Here is a 17,693-nt window from a genome sequence, read left to right on the forward strand (position 1 = left end):
GATTTTAAAATTATTTGAAAATACGACGCGAACTACTCACACTAATAACCACACTTCACCAGAAGAAAAATAAACTGCGCGATATAAATTTACTGTAAGTCGAAATTTAAAACACGCGAATTATTATTCGAACTAGGGGTCACCACAGTCGGTAGTCTGGCGCTCCGTTTACAGCAGATTTGAACGGAACTTGGCGCCAGATTCTACCGAATCTGTGGATAACTCACCATATAATTATTTTTTAATTTGAATCTTCAGATTCTTTCTTCACACTGTCAACTGGTATCCCATATATTGCGATGGGGATTTTTAACATTGTATCGATGAACTTCGTTGAGAATTTCTTCTGAATAGTAACCTATATACCTATACAAATAAAGTATAGCATAATTTTCTTGATGATTTGATTGTTAATACGTTGTATATCATTAATATTTTATAAATAAATACTTACGACTGGCTATCGAGCTATTTCAAATCAAATTTTGATATATATTGCAATATTGATGCTTCTCAAATAATATAAATAATATGTATAGTAAATCTTGATTATCACGAATCCATTTACCTCAGCTTTCTTCTTTGTAGCATATTTAATTTAAAAAATACACTTAACAATTTAAATTATTTATAAAATATTTTTAATGACTTAAAAACTATCTTTGGATAAAGCTTACGTTGTTATGATCAGAAATAACAACGTTTAAAGTTCTCTGTACAACTTTCGGTATTTGCTAGATAGCTTTAACAATAACAGCGATTTTTTTAATATTTAACAGCTTTTATTTCTGTACAATTTTACCTTCCATAGTCTGTATTCCTCTAGCACTACTGTAGCAGAATTAATACAAGCTGTAATAATTATTGTAAAATATATTTAGTGATGATTAATCGCTCAAATTCAATCCACAAAAAAATCAACAGAATCCTCTTTAATTTCAATTAAGGTTAATTTAAATTCAGGTTCAAGAAAAAAATTTTTTGTGACTTCAGATCCACGCCAAATATCATCTCACAGGTAATAATTTTTTACGATCTGAAAATAAAATTTGTAATTATTAACTAAGTGTTGCTGGCCCATATAATAAATAAATTTAATGTTAATTTCTAATAATTATAGACTAAAAATTGTTATTTTAAAAATATTAATACCAAACTTAAATATAACATACCTGTAATATTTAATGGATTATTGTCAACTTGATACTGCCACATGTCATTAATATGTAAACAAATATATCACTACCTTCAATAGATCGCTGACAACGGTATTAATAATAAAAATTTAATTAATATGAAACCGACGGTTTTTTATTTTTGAGCAGGAGTAATTATGTATAATTATCATGTTATTATTATATTCAAAATTAATAATCAGTATTATTTATTAAGTACCATAATAATAATACGACTATATAACCTTAAAATTAAACTGTAAACATTAATAATTTTTTTATATTAATTATTATAAATATTGCAAAATTATGATATTTTTTTTTTTAATTAATAGAGCAATTGTTTAAGCAAAAAAAACTTTTGAAAAAGTGAATATTTTAGGTTTTATAGTAAAATTAAAATTTAATTTTTGAAAAATTAATTAAAAATTAACTAATAGTAATAGACCTGGAGCAATTACGGATTCTAATAGAGCATTTAAAGAGCAATTAATTGGCATATAATTTAATTAAAAAAAAAATTATTCTACGCTAACTTCCTTCCGGTTGCTTTATTACTATTTTTCAATAGCTTAACATTTTTTTTTATAATATTACAAATTATCACGAATAATCTTTAAGAGGTTGATCAATTAATTTCTCTATTATTATTATTATTATCATTTTTTTTTAGTTCAGACCGGGATTCGAACCCGGATCATTTAGTTACGCACCGAAGGCTCTAGCAGTTGAGCTATCAGAGACACTATCCGTATCTATTTACTCAGTCACCTAATAAGACTCACCGACTAATAAACACAACCGTCCATCTTATGGTAGAAAGCATTATATCTTTAATTATATCAGTATAAACGTGGCAAAATTGCAGTATATCTTTGGTATTTTGTTATATCCGATGATATAGTAGATGTCGATTTGATGCATTACGCGGCAAATTCACTATAATTTTAATTATTTAATTTAATTTATAATAAATTATATATTATAAATAATGAATTTTGTTTATATACAAAATTTGTTGTAGCACATAAATTAAAGTATAGTAATCTCCTTAAATAAACAATCAATAAACTAACTTTGTCAACATTTCTCATAACTATAAAAGTACCCGAACAAGCTTGCTTGTGTTACTAGACAATTAAACCTTTGTGAAAATTAATAAAAGAAAAACCATGTGTTAAATGTCCTTCAAGGGTTTGTTAGTTACATATACATTCTCGTTAAGCATTTTCAAGAGGTCGTAAATTATAAAATAGAATAAGACCATAGAACCAAGCTGTTATATCCGGCGTGCCGTCTATAATACAGGGCCTCCCATTCCTGCCGAAAAGTGCAGCGCTTGCATATTTAGGGACTGGACTGCGTGACAACTTACTCGTGGCCGAAGAATACACATTACCGCGCATTGTCACCTCATCGCAGGAACCAATTGTTTAATTAGTAGCCCCACTTAATGAATCGCAACCGAGGTGATAAAAGACACGAACACCATAATTCGACAGCTCATTTACAAGGTAACAGTTCTGCCTTAGAGCCCGGGTGAGTCCTATACCCCGACACGTATAGGCAGACTTCAATTATTAAATTAATTAGTCATCTTTTCCCTAATTATTCATTTCGATTTCCTTAACGGTATTTCTGAGTTCTGTTATAGCGATTCTTCGAGCCACGATTCGTTTTGACGATAATCGAGATTCCCACAGTTCCAGTGACCTGGTCCCACTCTCAAATTATTATTTTCTTCTTCTGTAAATTTATAATCGGCGAACTTTGTTTGCCGGAGTCGTTACTCTGGTTACGAACTCATATTAACTTTCAACCTTTGTTTTTATATTGTTATTAGTTAATAAGTGAATAGTGTAAGTTAAGACGTGTTTGCCCATAGGGCCAGTTAAACCGAATATATAAACTAAAAACCCGAATCGAAGTGTATCATCATTCTTAAGTTAAGAACCTTCAACCTTCAATCTCCAGTCAGCAGGAGGAAGCGAGAAGCCAAGCAGCGGAACTCATAGGTACAACATCCAATCAAAGGCCGAATCATCGTTGGAATTAGGATTCGCAATAGTAAGTGGAGGATATTTTATTATTTCCGAGGTCGATTGTCGTATTCAAGGGGCCCTCTCCGGGGTTTTCACCTTCACGAACCCATAAAATATAAACTTAACGATTCTTTCGTTAGGGAAATTCATCTGTTATCCGAACCTCCGTTAATCCAGCTACCGCAGTTTAAGATCTTATTTTTCGGACATAACAAAGCCAACAATAATACTATTCGTTAAATAAATAACTGATAAACTATTGGAGTTACGTTTAATAATATTAAAAATAATAGTTAATATTTAATTAAAACAACAATATCTCATATTAATTAATAAACCAAAATCATAATTAATCTGCAACACATATATTAAATTTAAACGTCTTAATCATAATAATTTAATAAGTAACATTTATAAATTAATATCTAAACTTATAGCTATGATAGATAAACTTTTGTAGAAATCTATTTTTTTGGTTTTATAATTTATTCAAGTTATAACTATACTCTTTACAATATTCGAATGAAGTTAATTAAATCTCACAATAAATAATCAATCCCGTAGAATATAGTTATCAGAAAATGATGCAATAGATAAAGTTTGTGTATAAATAATAATGTCAAGATAGTACTTCGCGATTACAATAATACGATACGTGAAATAAAAGAAAATAGGATGTGTCCTAGACCGTAGGTGTGTGTATCTCAGAGGCTGAGGAAAATCTGCCTCGTGCCCCTTGACTCTTGAGGGTGTTAGCCTTTGCTAACACTTAGCGTTGGTCTTGGGGTCCCGTGACGTCATGAGCCCCTTGAATGCCGGGGAAGGGATTTTATGGCCCAAAGAGTACGGTGGTTGACGCAAAATTTTCGAGAGTGGAAAAGTACTCCCACACTTTACATAATTATATTTATAACATTTATAATAATATAGTTATAATAATAATAATAATAATAATAATAATAATAATAATAATGTTCTAAAGTTAATACTTTTGTTAATGGATAAACCATAAGAATTTAAGATATAATTGTGAGCCCAGGTATACATTTGTGTATTTACCAAGCAAAATATATGTAGGCACAGACATGGACGAGAATAAGTATTAGTGTATATAAGTTAAAATAAGTATTAGTATATATATATATATATATATATATATATATATGTTAGAATAAGTATAAGATGTAATAGACTAAGTATATTGGTTTGAAACATAGAGGGGGAAGTGAAGCCGGGAACCACCGACTTCGAACCGATACTTTTGTAACACACTTCTCCCTGAGAACTTTAACTGAGCACTTGCTGTAGCTGAAACCACCGAATAAAATCAAGCTCTTCGTTAATTATTGTTTATCATTTAAAACAGTCCATCTAACTAAAGTTTTCCTTTTTCTTCAACTTAACCCAACAGATTTCATTATCAAAAGCTGAATTAATAAACAACAATAAATTTAAATAGATCCCGCGTGACTACAACTCACACCTCAGTCCAGAAAGAGGCAGTACGAGCAATCTAGTGACCTTGCTGGACATAACAGATTACCTATAACTTACTCTGCAAATAGACGTCAAAACTTGCTGTACAAGTATTTCCGTCAAATTGTAGTAAAGTTGAAAGGAAATTTAACTACAAGTTTGATTGTTAACTTGTATTCAAGTTGCGGCCGTAGATTTTCGTCAATTTGCTTACAACTGTTGTAGAGTGAAGAATTACCGCCAACTTGATGTATAAATTTACCATAACTGCTGGAAGTCAACACTTACTGAGAAAGCGCTGGCTATCAGGGTAAATAATTTTAATCAAAATTAAATAACGTCTAAATAGAAGTTTTTTTTTTTAAATGATTCCTTTCCCGCGCTGAAACCGAGTATTTTAATACTCCCGGGCGAAAGAACTACAGTAAGTAAAGTTTTCAATAAATAAAAATAACATCCACTAGATGGAAGCATAACACCTCTACCCTCCATAATTGTGATGCACCTAGTGCATCCAGCAGGTGACGCTACCTGTTATTAGAGCGCTATCTATTATGAGAGCGCGAATTCAAATGAAATATTCAAATTAGTAAATATTAAATGATTAAAATTATTTCAATTTTATATTCGAAGTAAATATTCAAATCATTTATTTAATGCTTTTACTCTTACCAGTTGTAATAAACATCTTTTAGTTAACTCTGTTTTATTTACAAAAGAAAATAAAATAAAATAAAAAAACATATTTCGGTACAAAAGGACGTTGTAACCGAATTCTCAGAACCCATAAAAAGTACTTGAATAATTCAAGGACTATTTCTCGCCACATGGAACTTAAGACCCTATGAGGAAAAGTCGTAAAAGACACGTGTAAAATTCAATAGACCCTTGTTCTAAAGTAACAAAGAATAATAAAAAACCATATGTAACTAAACAAAAATAAGATTGTTAAGTAACATTTACTGTTAAAATCTATTAAGTTAAAATAATTTATAATTATTATCTTGTATTTGATTTATAATTAATAATTATTATTTAATTAATTTATTATTAAATCATTATTTAATTATTATTTAATTTGTAATTAAACGATAATGTCTATTCTTTTATACATGATAATAATTAAACTGACTTATAATTTTATTAAAAAATCCGATTGTAAAACAATAGAAATAATATTTAATTCAAGTTATTAATTAGCCAAACTCAAACATTAATTCAACATATTATAAATAATATAATATATATATTTTCATGTTATAGTTTATTATAATTTTTATAGTAATTTAATTTCAAGTTAATTATAAGTTAATTTTTATTATAAATAGATTTTAAAAGGGTCTGTTAAATTAATAAAAATAGTTAAATAAACATAATGACTGTATTGCTAAAAGTGTATATTAGTGGTCTAACTTTCAGGCCGATAGGCTGAAATAAATATATATAGATATAGAGAAAATACATGTTAGTATATAAGGATCATTTATAAGTAGTAGAAAATGTGTGTGCTTATGTATTCCTTAGAGTGGATGTATGTATGGAAGTTATGGTGGGAGAAGAACGGAGTTTGAAGCTCTTCGGAAAAACTATGTAACGACACTTCTCACCGAGAGCTTAGATTGCTAAGATCGCGTCATTGTAAACCTCAATTTTATATTTTGAAGCTTTTTAATATTTTGTCAACTTGAATAATAAATTGAAACTAACTAAATAATTTTGATCAAAATTAAATAACGTCTAAATAGAATTCTTTTATTTAAAATGATTCCTTTCCCGCGCTGAAACCGAGTATTTTAATACTCCCGGGCGAAAGAACGACAGTAAGGGCCGTATTCATAGTTCGGTCTTAAGTTTGTACTTAAGCCTGTCTTCATGAAGACGGCCTTATCGGCTGTAAGTTATGATGTTTTCAGAGTCATTCTTTAAGATAAACTTGAGTAAGTAAAAAGTTTTAAGCAGGATCTTATTTTCAGTAAGATAAGCTTTAGTAAGACCCAACTTAAGACCAAGTCAACGCGTGTTCGTCAATTTCCGTGAAAATTCTTATGTTTCCAACAATCTCATTGGTTGAAAAGTACTTAAATTTTGACAATGAAGTTTTTTATTCAAAATTGTAAACAGATGTACAAATGTACCTTAGAAAATTGTAAGCCTCAAATTCAAGCCTCTAATTCAACTAGAAAATTATTACCGCAAGATCAGAAGAAAATATGTCAAAAAAAGGAAAAAGTACTAATTTTACCGCTGTAGAAAAAAATATTTTCTACAAATTTTAAAAATTATGCCCAAGTAATTGAAAATAAAAAGAGTTATGCTGCTACATTAAGTGAAAAAAAAGAAGCATGGGATTTCATCGCAACCGACTTTAATTCATCTAGTATAATTACTGAAAGGGTAAAATTAAATTTTTAATATGACTCTAAAATTACCAGCCACTTGATCAGTTTTTAATTAAATTTTACAAATAAATTAGTTTTAGAAAGTTTTTCTTGAAAATTGGACTTGTAGTTTTCAAATTTTCTACATCCCAAGCGTCACAAAAAAAATGTTAACTTTTGGTAGATTTCACTCAACAAGAAGTTAAAAATTAATAATTGTCAACTTAAATTTAACAAAACATTAACGAAAAAATTTGTGCCGCTTGGGATGTGAAATTTTTTCGTTAATTGCGTTTTATTTTGATTTTTTCAAAGAGAAACAATTAAAAATTGTTAGTTATCTGTTAATTTCATCTTTATTTTTTTAATACATAGTATGCCGAATTTATAATAATTTTTAAAAATATTGCAGCGAAATGCAGATCAACTCAAAAAACTTTGGTCAAATCTAAAAACAAAACAACGGAATGCGCTGACAACCAAAAAGCAACATCGCCTTGCAACTGGGGTCGGTCCATCAATTCCAGATTCTGAAGTTGATCCTGATATTTCCTTATTGCCCCAAACTTAATTAAAACTGCACCGATTTTATTTTCTTCAAATAAGTCTGAAGAAGAAGTTACTAGGACGTTTTCATCTTTTTTTCCTTCTGTAATTATTTTATTTTTAAAACTACCAAGATATTTGCAGTTCTGACTTTCTTATATATTGGTTAATCGTTCACTATTAATGAAATTATAAGAAATATTTTTTATCTAGCTAAGTGTAATGCTGTTGACTCAATGGAATGTGAAGAATACATAAGCCTTGAACAACTATTCCCAGATGATGAGAATGATGGCAATGATGATGAAGAATTACCACGTGAACCCTCATCGTCTATTGTTACTAAAAAATCGTTGGTAGAAATAGTTTTATTAGCCATAATACTTAAAATATATATTTTAATTAATATTTTTAAAATCATCTTAGCTCAACAATATAGGAAAAGAACTAAAGGAAGAAAAAATCCACCCAATGAAGACGAGAAATTCTATAGAAGCGAAAGGTTAAGAAAATAATAAAGCAAGAAGAGAAATTATTTCAACTGAAATGTCAACATAAAGAAGAGATACATAATCTAACAATAGAACACCTGAAACAAAAATATAAATTAGAGATTCGTGCAGCAACCGCTGCAGCTGAACTAAGTGAGTTAAATTTATTAAGACAACAAAATAAGAATTACGGGCATGATTGACATGATTTTTTCTGGATATTTCTAATTTATTATTAATTTTGATAATAAATAGCATAGAAATGTAAAGATAAAAATTTATCGTTAGTTTGAAAGATTTTATAAGGTGATAGCAATTTTTAAAATACAAATAATTTTATACTGTACGTTAAAAACTTTTCAAGTACCAAGGGCTAACAGTATTTTAATTTTAAAGTGCATTTGAATGCAATTTTTAACTATATTAGAGTGTTAAGCCCGTAACTTTTATTAAAGCATGTATTAAATTTTTATATTAAATAAATTACTTTTTTTAATGTAATCAAACCAAAAATGTCAAGGTTGAAAATAAAAATAGTTTTTTTATAAAAAATTTTGTTTTTTATTAAAACACGTTCAAAAACTTTTCTTATAGATATATTTTTGAAAAAGTAATTACAAATGATATCTATTTAACGAAAGTTTAAATTTTTATAGAATCCATTATATTTACAATTCTGAATTTATTACATTTACAGTTCGGAATTCAACTGAGATAAAATTGTGACTTTAATTTATGATTACAAATTATCAAGAATACGTAGACAAGTATCCCAGTTAGTTCACGTTCAGAATATCTCATGTAAATTCGAGAATTTTGAAAAATTCGACTATCATGAGCGCTACCAGGCCATTCTGGAACAATATCTAAAAATTCCATCCATGAGCCAACAATCGCCTACGAAATAATAAAAATTATCATATTATAAGTTGTTCAGTCTGTAATGACTAGTGAAAATAAAAGAAATACTTACTTGTACATTCAGAGAAAAAAAATAGCCCTTTCGATTTCTGTTGATTTCATTAATATTTTGAAACATTGTATGAACTCATCGGATATAAGTGCAATCAATTGCTCCATCAACCCCGGGTATTCCAATTGCTCCATTACCAAATCCCAAACGTTCAAAAAGTCTCTGGTTTTCTAATTTTGCTGCTTGAGTTCGAGGCATTTTAATGTAATCATGAATTTCGCTTGCAAGTAAAACGCTCACCCAAAAAACTATTCTGGAAACTGTTGGTTGTGATACTGTCATGGTATCACCTAAAATGAGCTGTAAGAATAGTTTTATCAAAATATATATTTGTTTGAAAAATAAAAACGCTCTTTTCAGTGTTCTCTAAGTTAGCAAATAACTGTAAATAAGAAATAAATATTCTCAACTTGATTTATAATTACCTGAAAACTTGCAGTTGCATAAAATCGCAATCATAATAATTGAAAAATTGGTGGGATTGGTAATCCTCGTTTATTGACTTTAGTTAAATTTTGTTCTATAAGAGGTAATATTCCGAATTTAACATTATCCTTGTCAAATCTATATCTTTACTTGAATTCGATGTCTGAACAAAAATCAAAAGGATCTTGCACATCTCGAATATAACGTTTTGGAATACGTATGATTAAATCATCGTCGTCCAAATCAAAATTGATATCATTATTATCGTCGATGTCAATATTATATAACCCCAAAAAATTCATTATTTGAACCACTTTTTTCACTGTAAATACATTTAAGATTATCTCAAGTCAACTGAAATGATGACTTAGAAAAAAACTCTCTTATTTGGATGAAAAGTAAGGTTAAGGTATTTTATAAGACCGTCTTATTTGAATATGAATACATCAGAAATATCTAATGCTCAAGCTTGTCTTAAGTTAAAATTATGAATATTTATCCCAGCCACATGTCTTAGATAAGATCAAATTTTGAAGTATATCTTAAGAAAGCCGTATATGAATCTAAACGCTGCCTTAAGCTTGTGCTTAAGGTGCACTTACACTTAAGCCGGAACTATGAATACAGCTCTAAGTAAAGTTTTCAATAAATAAAAATAACATCCACTAGATGGAAGCATAACATAATACAGATTAGTGACAACTTCGCAGGGGTAGTAAGGGATGCTTCCTGTGACCTTAAAACGGCTCACTGAATTTGGCCCCACTTTTTTCGATTTTCGGATTTTTTTTATTTTTAATTGTTTGTTCGCCGTTTGTTCGTTAATGTTCGAATGTAAAAATCGTTTGTTCGTCTTTTATTTATTTATAATTAATTAAACAAATGGTCACCCTTAAGTTGGCCCCCCTTACTAGATATCTTTATTTTTATCGCTCAGATTAATTAATTTTGATCAATTATCGTTTGTTCGACGACTATTGGTGATTGTTCGATCATAAAAATAATCAAATTCCCAATTATTAATTATTTTATATCTAATAAGCAAACCCTCAATTCACGCCTACACTGCGCATGCGCCGATTTTGTCCATCAGCTGGCAATGGCCGTATTTACTAGCGTTTTGTTAACGAGTGCGTTTATACTGTCTAATTATTTCTTATGTAGATCAAAAAAATATTGAAAACTTCAACAATACTTCGACAAAAAAATGTGGGTGAAGACGGCCAATTAGTCGTTAGAGTACGATTAGCGTGGTTTTAATAAATTCAGTCATTTTTAATGATATTGAATATTAACAAGCATATGGGTGATTCTCTGTAAGGACGTCTTAAATCTGTACAAAACTGTCCGACCAAATTATTTTTGATTTTATTGGAAAAAAAATTAACAAGGGCTACAAAACTATCAGCTTAGTTATAATAAATAAACAGCCGAATTAATTTTTGCTTTTTCGATATTTGTGTATCTTTTGCCATGTAACATGACAGGGGACTGACTGCCAAGGGACTGATTTTTTTTATCAAATTGAGAAAAATCAAGCAAACTATTCCAATGCATTCAACTTTTCAAGTTCTCAATGAATGTTTACATGAATTAGAATGATATTAAGACTTAGGTATCCAATTTTATAAATCAAAATAGTTGTCAGGGGACTGAGTTTTGAAGTCGCCCAGACACATATTTCCAGCACAAACGGTGCTTTGACACTAAATAAAATGGCGATAAAGCGCTAACAGCCCTATGATTATTAACTTAAGGCTAGTTAGATCCTTATAAACCTTACAAAAGGTAAAATAACACGCTAGATTTTTTTTTTTGGCTTTGAACTTCTAGCAGGGGACTAATCTTAAAATGCCTGCGACAAACTTTGGTTTAATGAAGTTAATGAAACAAATTAACTTTCGGTACTTTTATTAAAGAAGATTATTAGTTAACTAATTAAGTTTATAAACATTATGGACCAAAATATATATTATTGACGAATAACTTAAAATTTAATCTTAAAGTTTTAATTTTGGGACTGGGACATCCCAGGGGACTGACATTTCGGTGGTTTACGAATGTATAGCAAAACCAAAATTTATTCCATTTTAGTTTTCAATGCTCCAAATAGAAACGTTTTTTACTTTTGTAATAAAATTTATTTAGTAACAAAATAACAATTTTTCTAATAAAAAAATGCCTGGGACAGCAAAAAACATCCTTACAGAGAATCACCCAATAGAAATTTCGGTGATTTCTAATTATTCTAAGAATATTTTAGAAGTACAACTTTCGTGTTAAAATGATACTATTCATTACCATGCAATAGGAGATAGTTATAATACTTGTATTTTATAATAAAATTAATAATTTCTAAATTCATTACGTAGTTCAAAAAATGTAAATGTAATGCACACACAATCTGTTTTTGTTGAAATGATGATTATTTATAAGTTCAAGAAATATATTGCAGGGACATTTAGTAGAAATTCATTTAATATGGAAGAATAAACTTATTATATATATATATATACTCTATAAACAGGATTTTATTTTAAAAAATTATTTATTCACGTCTATATTAACTTAATTGACATAAAAGTTACATAGCAGTGACTTTACAATTTTTAATTTTATTTAACGAAAAAATTTGTTCGGAAAAATTTTTTTTAAAAAATTGCATCTTTTATTTTTTTAGATTTCTACATTTCAGTTTTTTATTATAATTTTTCTTGGCCACAATTTAAGCTAAGTTAATTTTCATGTCAGGTAACCGGAGAGCTCGGTGCACTCACTAAGTCAATAATGTTATTTCAATAAATATGAATTAAGTATAAGTCAACATTTTATTAATTATGTTAATTAGTGGATACAATCCACCTTTTTACCGTTATGAAAAATACAGAACTCTTTTGTTCATATATCTTAATTATTAGAAAATTAAAGTAATTTTTCTAGATTATTTTTCTGGCGTTAACCAAAAATTACTTTCCATCATTTTCAAGGATTATCTTCATTGTTTCTAAAATAAACAAGAATGAAATTAAAGCTTCTTTAACAAACTTTTTGAAATGCTAAATGGTTGACGGTTTTATGATTAAAGGAAAATGATTAAAGTAAAAGAATCATTATTAATAAATAATGTACTTATTAATAATCATCGAAAAACATCTAATGTCTATATAGTCCATTTACTTGCATGACGTCCAATATATGCACTTAACTCATAAAGCTGTTTGTAGAGTAAACAAAAAGAGTAATTGCTTTAATTACATATGAATTTAACTTATATGTACATATGTGTGTGGGTGTGTATATCATACAACTGTTTTTAATTTGTTTCTTTGCTAAAATGGTAGGCCTGTTTATAATTCTGTTAAAAATGTATATAAGTATATATGATTGTTGATAAACTATTAGTTAACCTCAAAAAATGTGCAGATTTTTTTTTATGTATCGTGTTTTGTAATTTTTTTCATTGAAAATTGTTAATTATGATGAAAGAAATTTCTTTCTAAAAATTAATCAACCACTAAAAAATTATGGAGATTAAACACTGTACATAATTTTGTTATGAAAAATGGACATTAAACATACCTATGTAGAATAAGAAATTTTTTTCTAGTAAAAGTGTATACATTTGACATTCTTGGACATTTTAATTGTAGTTTCAATATTGTCTTTTAATTAAAAAAAATAACTTTGTAATTTTAATAAAAGTAAATAATCAAAAGGTTTCATAAAACTTCATTTTAATTAAAAAAAGTTCATTTTTTTAATTTACATTTACATAATTCTAAGATAACGGTGTTTTTTTATCTCGAACTAATCATTTTTTCTTTATAGGGTTAGGCATACGAAATTCTTTATCCTGTTATTACTCTCGTTTCGGTTAGACAGTGATCATTTAATTATTTATTTAATAAAAGTACTTGTCCTCTTTGTAAATGCGTCTAAATGACAAAGCTAAAAAATACTTTGATGGACAATTTTTTATTTTGCAATTTATTCTTTCATATTTAATCAATTTATTAAAATACTCTTGTTAAGCTTATTCGTAGCATCCCCTGTAGTAAATTAAATCTATCTAATTAATAAAAAATAAATATATGGTATTAATTTTTAGTATAAATTTATAAAAGAATTTCAAATTGTTAATTATAACCATAAGAACTTACAATACATTGATATGAAATTAATTTTCAGATGAAATACTTTTTTTTTAAGTAATCTTCGTTTTGTTCGCAAGATGCTGAGTTTGTTAGACTGAAATTTTTTTTCTTATGGAGTTCAATCGCTTGGTTATTTTTCTCCTATTTTCGGTAAATCTCCTAATTTTCTACTAATTTGAAACCTACAATAAAATACTATAAATTAGAATATTTGAAATTGCATTTTATTGTATATTCCTGTCAGTCTTATATAGTTAAATAAAAATTGTTTTGAATTAACGACACTCAATATCCAAGTTGTCAACAAGCCAGCACCTGTCTCATTGTTTTAAATATCGTCTTGATTTTTACACAGTAGTTGATCTGTTTCAGCTAAATCATCAAACAGATGTTTAAGTAGATTAAACAAAGAAAAACTAATTGTCTATTTATCTCCATACTTTAATATCACTTTCGGGATGATTCAGAGTACATGTTTGAACCAAACGCATAATTAAGGTCTAATGCTCTGTCCTAAAAAATGATTAAAAAGTTATTAATTGTTTATAATTATAATTATCAAAATTACACAGCCCACTAATTTTGAAATTACGTTTAATATGAATCCGCTATGTCTTTAAGACTGCTGGCAGAATAAGAGCAAAAGTTGATAGTCTTCATTGAACAATCGCGGGTTAAAGCAATAAATTTTTTTTTTTGTCATTAAATCATCAGAATTTTCTTTAATATTAATAGATTCTTGTTCTTTATGATTTGATATCTTAATTCAAATTTATCTTTTATTAAATAAACTATGGAAATATACTGTAATAATGATATGAACACCATCAATAAAATTTATAAACGTTCCTCAACTTTTGTAATATTGAATACTTATTAAACAACAATGTCGAATATCCATGAAAATATCCACCAACACAGTAAAAATCTCATCTTATGTAAAAATCAGCAAGTATATTAACGCAGTTTTCTATTCTATTTTGCAATTTATCCTTCCAAGTTTTAAACGGGTTATCAAAGATATGTTTGCATAACTGTTTCATCGATCAACCCATGGATGAGCTTAGAGAGATTTATTCACCAGTCTCGTTCAACTCAATCGTACCATTCATTACAGTAGCTAACGTTGATAACCAATGTTCAGTGAGAAAATTCATTCATGCCTACTTATTAAATATCAATTAGTAATTAGACTAAATATAAAAAATGCTCACAAATTTTAATTTATAAATAAAAGGACTCACCGTGTCTTATAAAATAATTCATCAGACACACCGTCAGTCGAAAATGATTTTTTACTGTTTTTAAAATAGGTCTATTTATTGAACTGGATTCATTTTTTTGATGGAGTTAAATGATTTGGTTATAGTTTTTTAAGTCTTTATATTTAATCTATTAATAAAGTTATTTTCGTTTGATAGTAAAATATTTCATTGTAAGTATAAAACATCAAAGTTAAACCGACTTCCTGTAATTGTCTCGAATTTTAATTTCTCTCAGATTTTCCTAAGGAAAATAACACCAGTCATCATTATAATTGCTAATAATTTCAAACTCTTTTATTATTATATCACAATGAATATTATGAAATTTTTTCTAAATCAGGCTTTTTAATTAAGCACTTAAGTCACAAATTTATAAAAGTACACTCAAATTTCATCATTTAATCCAAACTTCTTCATTTCTTAAATAATTTTAGTAATTATACAAATCAATGTTCATTCTTAGTTAAAAACCAAGTCAAAATACTAAAGTTATTTTTTATAAGATACCACATAGTGAAGATTCATTTCAAAACATTCAGAAAAATCAATTATATAAGTATTGAGACACTGAAGTCAAATAATTTATCTTTTACTAATTTATTTTAAGATTTAAATTAATTACTCAATGAAAGATAATAAAAATTAAGCAGATTCAATTAATTACTAAAGAATCTATATTACTTGAATAGCAATGTGAAAATGATAAAAATAAGTCACACAATTATAAATTAAAATATTTTGAAGTTTATATTTTAAAAAAAAAATTAGCTTAAAATTTTTTAAATTAAAGATCGAAACTTAATATTGCATATTTAATCTAAAAATACTATATTTTAATGTTAACTATAATTGCTTATCATTATTACTATTTATCATTGGTCATTTTTTCTAAAAAGTATAAAAATAAAATCACAAGAACATAACATTCTTTAACTCGTTAAAAAATCACAATTGAATGACTCATTGTGGTTCTAAAACATAAAAAACTCCGTGAGGCTGCAATTGAGTGCTAGGTGACACATACTCAGGTTTCACTTTGAGGTCATTGAATTTTTTCCAACTACCTGATATTTTCCTACAGTATGCAAAATAATGACCGACATCATAAGCTGCTACTCCAGACAATCTGAAAATTTACATAGAATAATAATTTTTAGTTCTAAATACATACATGTAAAAATAATATAAAATAAGGTTCACTAACCGGTAACATAAGTCAATATAAATTTCATCCTTATTGTGAGCTTTCAAAGTAATTTTAGCTGGAAGTTCGCTTAATGTACAGGTACGTCCAGATGATTCCTTGCTACTTCCACGAATATCTAATTCAATAAAAATGCACTCTTTAGGAGTATAATGACGCGTTTGTTTCCCAGATTTACACGATGAACACGAAACATTAAAAATTTTCGGATGAAAATCTAGAGCTTTTTCCAATGAAGAGAATCCTTTTTTGATTATTACATTATGGTTAACGAATAGAACTGGTAAAATTTTTGTGTAAGAGCAACCACAACCTGGATTCGAACACATCATCTCTTCAAGTACTCCAGGTACCTCTTGCAACAATGTCTTCCACAAATTTATAATATTGTCTTGACAATTAATAGTCTGACATAGCACAGAGCTTTTCGAACCTTTGTCAGATATCTTCTGCAATTTCCCATCATTTGTTCCAATGTATAATGGATGCAGTAGTGATAGTCTCTTTTCATAAATTTTTTTAGATGGCCCACTGTTCATAAAATCTGATAAAAATTTAAAAACTGGAATATTAGATTGTGTGAGAAATTCATGAAAGTTTGGATGTTCTAGTGCACTATGAAATAATACTTGAACAATCGTGTCAAAAGGACACGTATTGTATACTATCCAATTTTCTTTACTGAAAAAAACCGAACCAGATAAATTTCCATTATTTAAAACAAAAATTTTTTTCACTTTTTCATTAATTAAATTGTTTTGGAGTTTTACTTCAGGATAATTCTGAAAATATTTGGTTTCGTTTTTATTGTCCATCTTATTCTTATTTATCTCTTCTACAGCTTTAAGTAAACAATCATTATTTACTTCAATAGAAGGTAAGTCAGTTGTAATATTTACATTTTTCTTGTTATCATTATGATTGTTTTCATTTGGACTAATTTCTGTGATTTGTGTCGACGATGAAACGTTTTCCAAGTTCTCCGATTTAATCGAATAATCATGATCATGGGAAATTGAGGAATCGTTATTTGGGCTTTCACTATTAACAAATATAACATCGTTATCATTTTTTTCATCATTTTCTTCTTTTGTTGGATTTTCACAAGCTGTCCATGCATTTCTAGCAGTTTTTTCCTTTCCTTGCCCTTTCCAGTTTTCAAACCATTTTCCGTGTTCACATTCATTCATGTCATCCTTAAATTGATTATCGACAATGAACTTATTGACTTTAGCTCGAAATATACAAATCCCACCTAATAATTGTGATATGTGAAGCTTTAAAAATTTAAGAATCGTAGTAGGTAATTTAACTTGTTGCTCTAAATCCAATTTTAAATCTTTAAAGTCACCTTCTACGAAACAAGATGTTCCTCTAGACATCGTCTCTGGAGTGCAAATATTTGTAAAAATTGGAAACTCTTTAATTTTTTCTAGTAGTCTGTCATATAAACCACGTACACGAAAGCTATTTAGATTCGACCCAGTAAAAATAATTGTATTAGCTTTTCGACTTAAATTATCGACCCACGTTAAAATGGAGACAGACCAACCGAGGTGATCT

General features: G+C 28.0%; 4 long non-coding RNA genes across 4 annotated transcripts; 2 read left to right on the forward strand and 2 right to left on the reverse strand.

Annotated features, from left to right (window-relative positions):
* The first annotated feature begins 6,955 nt into the window (after nucleotides 1–6,955).
* LOC123260965 lies at nucleotides 6,956–8,198 on the forward strand. The gene is made up of 4 exons (XR_006508585.1): nucleotides 6,956–7,087; nucleotides 7,484–7,722; nucleotides 7,831–7,969; nucleotides 8,044–8,198. It is a non-coding gene; the product is annotated as an uncharacterized LOC123260965 (long non-coding RNA).
* A 551-nt stretch (nucleotides 8,199–8,749) lies between these two features.
* LOC123260966 lies at nucleotides 8,750–10,104 on the reverse strand. Its single transcript, XR_006508586.1, has 3 exons — nucleotides 9,507–10,104; nucleotides 9,082–9,381; nucleotides 8,750–9,005 (listed from the first exon to the last, which is right to left on the reverse strand). It is a non-coding gene; the product is annotated as an uncharacterized LOC123260966 (long non-coding RNA).
* Nucleotides 10,105–10,242: 138 nt separating this feature from the next.
* Nucleotides 10,243–11,871, forward strand: LOC123260968. Its single transcript, XR_006508588.1, has 2 exons — nucleotides 10,243–10,813; nucleotides 11,732–11,871. It is a non-coding gene; the product is annotated as an uncharacterized LOC123260968 (long non-coding RNA).
* Nucleotides 11,872–12,214: 343 nt separating this feature from the next.
* LOC123260967 lies at nucleotides 12,215–15,513 on the reverse strand. Its single transcript, XR_006508587.1, has 2 exons — nucleotides 13,668–15,513; nucleotides 12,215–13,576 (listed from the first exon to the last, which is right to left on the reverse strand). It is a non-coding gene; the product is annotated as an uncharacterized LOC123260967 (long non-coding RNA).
* Between the last annotated feature and the right edge of the window lie 2,180 nt (nucleotides 15,514–17,693).

Source organism: Cotesia glomerata, linkage group LG3 (assembly GCF_020080835.1).
Source record: "Cotesia glomerata isolate CgM1 linkage group LG3, MPM_Cglom_v2.3, whole genome shotgun sequence".
NCBI lineage: Eukaryota > Metazoa > Arthropoda > Insecta > Hymenoptera > Braconidae > Cotesia > Cotesia glomerata.